Here is an 11,082-nt window from a genome sequence, read left to right on the forward strand (position 1 = left end):
ATAAACAGTGAATTCTGTTACACTGAAAAGAAATTAAAAAAAAACACATCAAATATTTTCTGTTTGGCCCCTTTGGCTCCTTGGAATTTAGAACATTTAGGATGAAACTTTTATTTCAACGTAGACCTCACCCACACCATGTAGCAGTGACCCTTCACTTTGTGGATCCTCAAATAGGAGAGGAAAGATGTTGTTGCTGATAGGAATCAAATGTATAGGGCCCAGACACTGATCATATGTGTGTCTTAAAGTGATTTTATAGTGTAGCTAAGACAGCGCTCAGCCCATACATGTGACAGTATGATAGGCTTCTTATGAATTATTAGTGTGAAAACTCAGAAGCCTTATTAAACACCCAGAAGAAACAAGTCGTGTGCACCTGCTTCTGTAATCCTTACGTAAGTGAAGGAAGAGTTGTGATTTAGACTGTTTTGTGGTTTCTTTGGCCTCTGTCTGCCCCAGAGAAAACAAACACACACACAGCTGTTATAGCACTTGCTTTCTGCTCCAGAAAAGGGCAAGTATGGAATAGAAATCTTGAGTGCCTGCAGACATTGCCTAATAACTAAAAAGTGACAAACACAGCAGGTCTCTCCTGCTTCCCAGTAAGGAGGCAGTAATTCATTATAAAAGCATCTCTACACCTGCAGTGATGGCTTTTTCATGTTCGTTTGTGTAGCAGAAGCTGTCTTTGCATAACTTAGTGAGTTTGAAGCTGAGAAAGTAACATCACTACTGTGGGCCTGGAAATAGAAAGCACAACAGTAACCACAAATCAAAAAACAGTAATAGATATGCACAGAATAAAGAGTAAGGAGCCCAAGCATACCACTAAAGAAAACCAGCAACCCATGAAAGAGAAAGAAATGAAAGGATCAGAAAAACACTGATAAAACAAAAACACCCACACAAAGCAAGTAACAAAATGGCAATAATACATATCTATCAATAATTTTTTGAATGTAAATGAATGAAATGCTCCAATCAGAATGCATAGAGTGACAGTGGATTAAAAAAGAAGACCCATCTATTTGATGCCTACAAGGGACTCCTACTAAAGACCTAAAGACACCTGCACGTTGAAAGTGAGGGGATGAGAAACATCTGTCATGTAAATGGATGTCAAAAGAAAGCTGGAGTAGCAATACTTAAAATTGAACAAAACAGAATTTGAAACAAAGGCCATAAAAAAAGACAAAGAATGACATTACATAATAATAAAGGGGACAATCCAACAAGAAGGTATAATAATTGTAAATATATATGCACCCAGCATTGGAGCACCCAAATACATAAAACAGTTACTAACAAATATAAAGGAACTAATCGATAATAATAATAATAATAATAATAACAACAATAATAACAATACAATAATAGTAGAGGACATTAACACCCGACTTACATCAATGCACAGATCATTCACACAGAAAATCAACAAGGAAACAGTGGCTTTGAATCATATGCTGGACTGTATGGATTTAACAGATATATTCAGAACATTCCATCCTGAAACAGTAGAATACACATTCTTTTCAGGTGTGCATGGAACATTCTTCAGAATAGATCACAAAGTAGGACACAAAACAAGTCTTAACAAATTCAGAAAGATCAAAGTCATACCATGCCTCCTTTCTGACCACAACACTATGAAATCAGAAGTCCTCCACGAGAAAAAAATCTGGAAAGACCACAAACATATGGAGTTTAAATAACATGATACTAAACAATGAATGGATGAACCAGGAAATCAGAGAAGAAATAAAAAAGTACATGGGAACAAATGAAAATGAGAACACAATGGTTCAAAACCTTTGAGACACAGCAAAAGCGGTTCTAAGAATTCTAAGAGGGAAGTTTATAGCAGTACAGGCTTAACTCAGAAAGCAAGAAAAATCTCAAATAACCTAACCTTACACATATGAAAGCTAGAAAAAGAACAACAAACAAAACCCCAAACCAGCAGAAGGAAGGAAAAAATAAGGATTAGAGCAGAAATAAATGATATAGAGACTAAAAAAGCACAATACAACAGATTAGTGAAACCAGGAGATGGTTCTTGAGATCACAAAATTGGTAAAACTCTAGCCAGACTCATAAAAAGACAGAGAGAGAGAGAGAGAACTCAAATAAACAAAATCACCAATGAAAGAGGAGAAATAAGAACCAATACCAGAGAAATACAAAGTATTGTTAGATAATACTATGAAAAATTATATACCAACAATTGGACAACCTAGAAGAAATGAATATAAATTCTTAGGAACACATAATCTACCAAAACTGAAGCAGGGAGAAATGGAAAACTTGAACAGATCAGATACCAGCAATGAAATAGAATCAGTTATCAAAAAACTCCCAAAAAAACAAAAAAATCCAAGACCAGATGGTTTCACAGTTGAATTCTACCAAACATGTAAAAAAGAGTTAACACCTATTCTACTCAAACTGTTCCAAAACTAGAAGAAAGAAAACTTCCACATTTATTTTATGAGTCAAGTATCACCCTGACACCAAAACCAGATAAAGACACCAGAGAGAGAGAGAGAGAGAGAACTACAAGTCAATATTGCTGATGAACGTAGATGTGAAAATCCTCAATAAACACTAGCAAACAGAATCCAATAATACATTAAAAACATCATTCACCAGTATACAAGGTTGGTTCAATATTTTCAATTCAATCAACATAATGCATCACATCAATTAGAGGATGGATAAAAACTACATGATCATCTTACCATCTGCAGAAAAGACATTTGACAAAATACAACATCATTCTTGACAAAAGCCCTCAATGAAGTAGGTTAGAAGGACATACCTCAAAATAATAAAGTCCTCATAGGAAAGAACAACAGTGAACATCATACTTGGGAAAAACTGAGAGATCTCCCCTAGGGTCAGAAATAAGACAAGAATGTCCACTTTTGTTAAACATAGTACTGGAAGTGCTACCACAGCAATCAGACAACAAGAAGAAATAAAAGGCATCCAAATTGGTAAGGAAGAGGCAAAACTTTCACTATTTGCCAAAGACATGATATTATATACAGAAAACACTAAGGACACCACCAAAAATACTCTCTTAGAGTATACAATAATACACTCTTAGAACTGATAAATGAATTCAGTAAAGTCACAAGATACAAAATCAATATGCACAAATCTGTTGCATTTCTATACACTAATAATGAAGCTGCAGAAAGAAATTAAGAAAACAATTCCATTTGCAATTGCAGCAAAATAATAAGATACCTAGGAATAAACCTAGACAAAGAAGTGAAAAACTTGTACTCTGATGAAGGAAACTGAAGATGGTACAAAGAAATGGAAAGACATTCCATAGTTCTGCATTAGAAGAGCAAATATTATTAAAATGTCTATAGTACCCAAAGCAATCTACACATTTAATGCAATCCTTATTGATATACTAAGAACATTTTTCACAGAACTAGAACAAAAAATCCTAAAATCTATATGGAACCACAAAAGACCTCAAGTAAGCAAAGCAATTTTGAAGAGGAAAAGTAAAGCTGGAGGTACAACAATTCCAGATTTCAAATTATATTACAAGGCTATAGTGATCAAAACAGTATGGTACTGGTACAATAGACACATAGATCAATGGAAAAGAATAGAAAACCCAGAAAGAAATCCACAGTTTTATGGACAGTTAATCTTCAAAAAAGGAGAAAAGAATATGCAATGGGAAAAATACAGTCCTTCAACAAATGGTGTTGGGAAAACTGGACAGCTACATGCAAAAGAAGGATACTGGACTACTTTCTCAAAGAATACACAAAAATAAATTCAAAATGGATTAAAGTCCTAAATGTAAGACCTGAAACCATAAAAATCCCAGATGAGAACAGACAGTAATTTCTGACATTGGCCATAGCAACTTTTTCTAGAAAGGTCTCCTGAGGCAAGAGAAATAAAAGCAAAAATAAACTATGGGGACTACATCAAAATAAAAAGCTTCTTCACAGCAAAGGAAACAGTCAACAAAACTAAAAGGCAACCTACAGAATGGGAGAAGATATTTGTAAATGACATAACCAATAAAGGACTAGTATCCAAAATACATAAAGAGTTTATTCAACTCAACACCCCCCAAAATTCTAATTTAACAATGGGCAGAAGTCATAAACATTTCTCCAAAGAAGTTACCCAAATGGCCAGGAAACACATGAAGATGCTCAGTATCATTCATCATCAAGAAAATGTAAATCAAGGAGCTCCGGGGTGGTTCAGTGGGGTAAAGCCTCTGCCTTCCGCTTAGGACATGAACCCGGGGTCCTGGGATCAAGCCCCACATCGGGCTCCCTGTTCAGCGGGGAGCCTGCTTCCTCCTCTCTCTCTCTCTACCTGCTTCTCTGCCTACTTGTAATCTCTGTCAAATATATAAATAAAAATCTTAAAAAAAAAAGAAAATGTAAATCAAAACTACAGTGAGATATCACCTCACACATGTCAGAATGGACTCAAGAAACAAATGTTGGCAAGCATATGAAGGAAAAGGAACCCACTTGCACTGTTGGTGGGAATGTGAAGTTGTAGAGCCACTATGGAAAACAATATGGATATTCTTTAAAAAGTTAAAAATAGATCTACTCTACAAATCCAGTGATTGCACTACTGGGTCTTTACTCAAAAGGTTCAAAAACCCTAATTTAAAGGAAGACATGCATCCCTATGTTTCTAGAAGCATTATTTACAAAAGCCAAAGTATGAGAGCCATCCAAGTGTCCATTGATAGATAATGGATAAAGAAGATGTGGGGTGTGCGTGTGTGTGTGTGTGTATGTGTTTGCAAGGACATGGATGGAGCTAGAGTATTATGCTAAGATGCTAAGTGAAGTAAGTCAGAGCAAGACAAATACCATATGAATGCACTTACATGTGGAATTTAAGAAACAAAACAAATGGGCAAAGGGGAAAAAAAGATGAGCAAACCAAGAAACAGACTCTTAACTACAGAGAACAAACTGATGACTGCCAGAGGGGAAGTGGGTGGGGGAATGAATAAAACAGGTGCTAGGGATCATACTGTGCACTTCTAATGAGCACGGAGTGATATATGGAATTACTGAATCACTATATTGTACACCTGAAACTAATGTTACACTGTATCTTAACTGTACTGGAATTAAAATTTTAAAATAACAACAAAAACCCCTACGTTATGAACATCATCCCAAACCAGTATACACCAATGACTTCACTATTTTAATAGCTGCATAGTAGTTAATTAAACTTATAATGTATTTAGTCATTATCTGATTACTTGGTTCTTTCCACATTTTTGCATTATAAAAAATGCTATTATGGATATTCTTGTGTATAGATTGTTGTGCTCCTGCTAATTATGTTTTCAGGATTTATTTCTAAAAGCTGAATTATTATGTCAAAGCATACAATTTTTTAAATACAATTTGCCAGAATACCCTTTAGAAAATTGGACTTTTCCTGTACCTTTGTTTTGGCTTAACTCTAAAGCCAATTTTGGCAAATTGGGAGAAAAAAGTAATTTCTGTTGGGAGTACATAAAATTTACTGATTAATTTAGGACTAATTGACATTTTTACCACACTGAGGTAGTTTCATCTGAGGAAGTGTTATGGTTCTCTTCAAAGCAAGTCTCCTTTAATGTCCTTCAATTTATCCTTAGATATTTGGCATTTTATTACCATTATGATTAGGGTGTTTTATTTAACATCGTATACAATATCTATATTTAATTAATATTTATATCTATAAAACAGACTATATTTGTCTGTTTTAATATTTATTTATTTTAGAAAGAGAGGGAGTGAAAGTGCATGAGCGGGGGTGGGGGCAGAGGGAGAGAAAATTCTCAAGCAGACTCCCTACAGAGCACGAATCCATACCCCAGGGTTGGCGGGCGTAGATCTCACCACCCTTAAGATCTTGACCTAAGCTAATATCAAGAGTTGGATAGTTAAAGGACTGCACCATGCAGGTGCGTCCCTGACTATATTTGGAATGTAGGAAAACTATGGAACTTTTAATATTTAATTTCTAACTGGCTACATTATTGAACTCATTGATTCTAAGGGTTTTCTTTTCTGTTGATTTTCTCTGGTTATTGAAGTGGACAATCATATCATTTTATAACATTTGATAAATTTGCTTCCTCTTTCCAGTATTGTTAAACCAATATTGTTAAACCATTCCCTAGTTTTCTCATTTACTTGTGTTAGCTGGCATTTCCTGGACAGTCTTACACAATCTTTGTAATCATAGGCTTACAACTTTGATGGGAATTTCTGTAGAGTTACATCATGAGGCGTGATATTGTTCAATTATTTTAAGCTACGCATCTTACCATGTTAAACAGTTACTCGCTAATCCTGTTTTTAAAGTTTTATTGAGAATAGATACTGAACTGTATTAAATCTCTTCAGTATCTCTTCGGATGATTTTCTTTTGAATTAGAATGGTAATACATATCCTAATATCAAACCACTCCATTCTTAGAACAAATCCTGCTTAGTCATTATAGCTTAGTCTTTTAAGAAATATTTTAGCTTGTTAATATTTTATTTAGGAAATTAATGAGTCCTTTGGTTTTTGTGCTCTCTCTCTCTGTAAAATTTTGGTATCAGAGTTTTGTTAGCTCTCAATATAAAAAAGAAATTAGAAAATTCCCTCTTTCTCTATGTTCTAGAATAACTTAAATGACCCAGAGTTATTTGTTCCCTACATGTTTGGATGCATGCACCCATAAAATTACTCAACTCCAGTGTCTTTTGAAGGGATAATTATTTAATAAATTTCTTTATTATTCCATGAATTTTGACCTAGTAAATATTTCTGCCTTTTCTGGGGTTGATATATTTTATTTTTATTTTGCTAAAACATTGCTTATTTACTTTCTAGTTATTTACATAGAATTATAGGATAAATTCTCATTGTTTTACCTTCTTCTTATCAATTATTATAAGTTCCTTCTATTCTCTTTTTTCTTAAATAAATTATATTATTGATAATACATATATCTTGCCCATATGATGTGTTTTTAATAATAATACACCTGTTGTTATTACTACTTTATTAATGAGTGTATTTTCTTTTCCTTTTCCTTATTTTTTGGCAAAAAATAAAACATGAAATTGAAGTTATGATTCTTGTTCCATAATACTTTTTCTCCTTCCTTTCATAAAGGCAACCATTATCATGAACTTGATGTGACTCTGTCAACTCTACAATTTTAAATCTTACAAATCTACAAACTCATGAGCATTATACAGTATTATTTTATGTGTTTAAAGCACTTATGGAAATAGTTATGATACTACCATACTGATGTATACTTCTGCATCTTCTATACTCAATTTTCAAAGGCTATGTTAATGGACCTGTAGATAGATTGACGTATTTATACATCTTGATATGGAGAGATTATTTGTTTATAGGTGCTGTTTGGTATTTTGTCATGTGACTAAACCAGATTTTATTTAATCCCTTCCTTTATTCATATTTCCATACTCTTATTTTTTAGTCTTCAGTTATAATTTACTCTTTATTAAACTGAGATATAGTTGACACAAAAATACTGTATTAGTTTTAGAAATACAATGTAATGATTTGATATAGGTATATTTTGTGAAATGATTAAACTAAGTTTCATTAGCATCTATCACCACACTTAGTTACAATTTTTAAAAAATTTACTCTTTCAGCAACTTTCAGATGTGAAATATAATATCATTTTAACTATAGTCACCATGCTATATTACATCCTCAGGACTCATTTATCTTGTTGGTTTAATTTGCTTTGAGTGTATCTTTTGTTGGTATATTCCTGGAATTTTCCTCTAAGTATTGTATGACCAATTCTGACATTTAATAATTAATTTAAATCTGTTTGTAATATTTTGAGTACTATATACTTGATTTTGTGTTTTATATTTACGGTGCTTCTCTATATTTTCTCTCTCTCTCTCTCTCTCTTTTGCTTTCTATTGATTTTGTTGAATTTTCTTAATTCTTTTTTTCCTTTTGTGGTTTCAGAATTATGCATCAATTTATATTCTTTTAATGGTTAACCTCAGATTTGTAACATATAAACTCAATTTACCTTAATTTAGCAGTTTAAAATTAATCATTATCAGTATCTTCCTACCAACACTGCAAAAGCCTTAGAATGATTAACTCCACACTCTGATTTTCCAGATAATTTTTGTCTAGAATTTTGGCTAAGCATGATTTTTAATTACAACAATTTAGTTATTATTTTTGTATTTACTCATAATAACATCACAAATATTTAAAAACGAGCAAGCCAACTTTCTAGAAGTCATTGGGTGCATAAATGGGAATTTTTTTAAAGAGTCTATTTATTTATTTATTTATCTGATAGAGATCACAAGTAGGCAGAGAGGCAGGCAGAGAGAAAGAGTAGGGGAAGCAGACTCCCTACTGAGCAGAGAGCCTGATGTAGGGCTTGATCCCAGGACCCTAGGATCACGACTTGAGCTGAAAGCAGAGGCTTTAAGCCACTCAGCTACCCAGGTGCCCCGAAATTTTTTTTTTTTACCATAAAGAAAGATAGTAAAGCCATCTAAGGGAGATTAATAAATATGTTCAGAGTATTTAAAAAAAAAAGAGGTGATAGCAATCATTAGGCAAGAACAGGAGACAGTAAGAAAGAACTAGTTAACCTAGGTAGTCATTGAAATAAAGTAACTCAGTATATATGTTGAACAACAGACCAGATCCTACTGGAGAAAGAACTCATAAAGCAGAAAACAGATCTGAGAAAATCAAGTCACTCAAAACAATACAGAGAGATAGATACAATATAGGATAGAGAAGTTAGGAACATGAAGGATGTAATCACCAATTCCAATATATGTTTGAAAAAAAAATTCCAGGCAGAAGGCACATAGATAATGGGAGAAAGATAATGGTAGAGATAATAACTAAATTTTTTTCCAAAACTGAAAAAACACATGAAAAAGAACATATCAAATCCTCAGTAGGTCATAAAAAAGCCCACCTTTATTCAAACTAGTGAAATTAAGAAAATTTACAGCAAGGAGAAGATCAAGTCTCTAGAGGAAAACTTGGTGCAAATTATTTTTTTATTTTTTCATTTTTATTAACATATAATGTATTATTAGCCCCAGGGGTGCATTGAACATTTTTCCATTTCTTTGTGTCTTCCTCAGTTTCTTTCATGAGTACTTTGTAGTTTTCTGAGTACAGATTCTTTGCCTCTCTGGTTAAGTTTATTCCTAGGTATTTTATGGTTTGGGGTGCAACTGTAGCTGGGATTGACTCCTTAATTTCTCTTTCTTCTGTATTGTTGTTGGTGTATAGAAATGCAGCTGATTTCTGTGCACTGATTTTATATCCTGACACTTTACTGAATTGTATAAATTCTAGCAGATTTGGAGTTTGGGGTTTTCCACATAAAGTATCATATCATCTGCAAAGAGTGATAGTTTGACTTCTTCTTTGCCAGTTTGGATGCCTTTCATTTCTTTTTGTTGTCTGATTGCTGAGGCTAGGACTTCTAGTACTATGCTGAATAGCAGTGGTGATGGTGGACATCCCTGCCGTGTTCCTGACCTTAGTGGAAAGGGTATTAGTTTTTCCCCATTGAGAATGATATTCACTGTGGGTTTTTTCATAGATGGCTTTGATCATATTGAGGTATGTACCCTCGATCCCTACACTTTAAAGAGTTTTGATCAAGAAAGGATGCTGTAGTTTGTCAAATGCTTTTTCAGCGTCTATTGAGAGTATCATATAGTTCTTGTTCTTTCTTTTATTAATGGATTGTATCTCATTGATTGATTTGCAGATGTTGAACCAAACTTGCAGACCTGGAGTAAATCCCACTTGGTCGTGGTGAATAATCCTTTTTAATGTACTGTTGGATCCTATTGGCTAGTATTTTGGTGAGAATTTTCGCATCTGTGTTCATCAAGAATATTGGTCTGTAATTCTCTATTTTGATGGGATCTTTGTCTGGTTTGCAGATCAAGGTAATGCTGGCCTCATAAAATGAGATTAGAAGTGTTCCTTCCATTTCTATTTCTTGGAACAGTTTCAGGAGAATGGGAATTAATTCTTCTTTAAACGTTCGTTAGAATTCCCATGGGAAGCCATCTGGCCCTGGGCTCTTGTTTGTTGGGAGATTTTTGATGACTGCTTTAATCTCCTTACTGGTCATGGGTCTGTTTAGGTTTTTTATTTCTTCCTGGTTCAGTTTTGGTAGTTTATACATCTCTAGAAATACATCCATTTCTTTCAGATTGTCAAATTTGCTGGAGTATAGTTGCTCATAATATGTTCTTATAATTGTTTGTACTTCTTTGGTGTTGGTTGGGATTTCTCCTCTTTCATTCATGATTTTATTTATGGGTGAATTCTCTTTTCTTTTTGATACTTCTTGCCAGGGGTTTATCAATCTTATTAATTCTTTCCAAGAACTAGCTCCTAGCTTCGTTGATTTGTTCTATTGTTTTTTTAGTTTCTACTTCATTAATTTCTGCTCTGATCTTTATTATTTCTCTTATCCTGCTGGGTTTAGGCTTTCTTTGCTGTTCTTTGTCCAGGTCCTTTAGGAGTAAGGTTAGGTTGTGTATTTGAGACCTTTCTTGTTTCTTGAGAAAGGCTTGTATCACTAGATATCTTCCTCTCAGGACTGCCTTTGCTGTGTCCCATAGATTTTGAATAGTTGTGTTTTCATTATCATTTGTTTCCATGAATTTTTTCAATTCTTCTTTAATTTCCTGGTTGACTCATTCATTCTTTAGCAGGGTGCACTTTAACCTCCATGTATTTGGGTTCTTTCCAACTTTTCTCTTGTGATTGAGTTCTAGCTTCAGAGCATTGTGGCCTGCAAATATGCAGGGAATGATCCCAATCTTTTGATACTGGTTGAAACCTGACTTGTGATCCAGGATGTGATCTATTCTGGAGAATGTTCCATGTGCATTAGAGAAGAATGTGTATTCTGTTGCTTTGGAATGGAATGTTCTGAATATATCTGTGATGTCCCTCTGGTCCAGTGTGTCATTTAAGGCCTTTATTTCTTTGTTGATC

Source organism: Mustela erminea, chromosome 17 (genome assembly GCF_009829155.1).
Source record: "Mustela erminea isolate mMusErm1 chromosome 17, mMusErm1.Pri, whole genome shotgun sequence".
In the NCBI taxonomy this organism is placed as follows: Eukaryota; Metazoa; Chordata; class Mammalia; order Carnivora; family Mustelidae; genus Mustela; species Mustela erminea.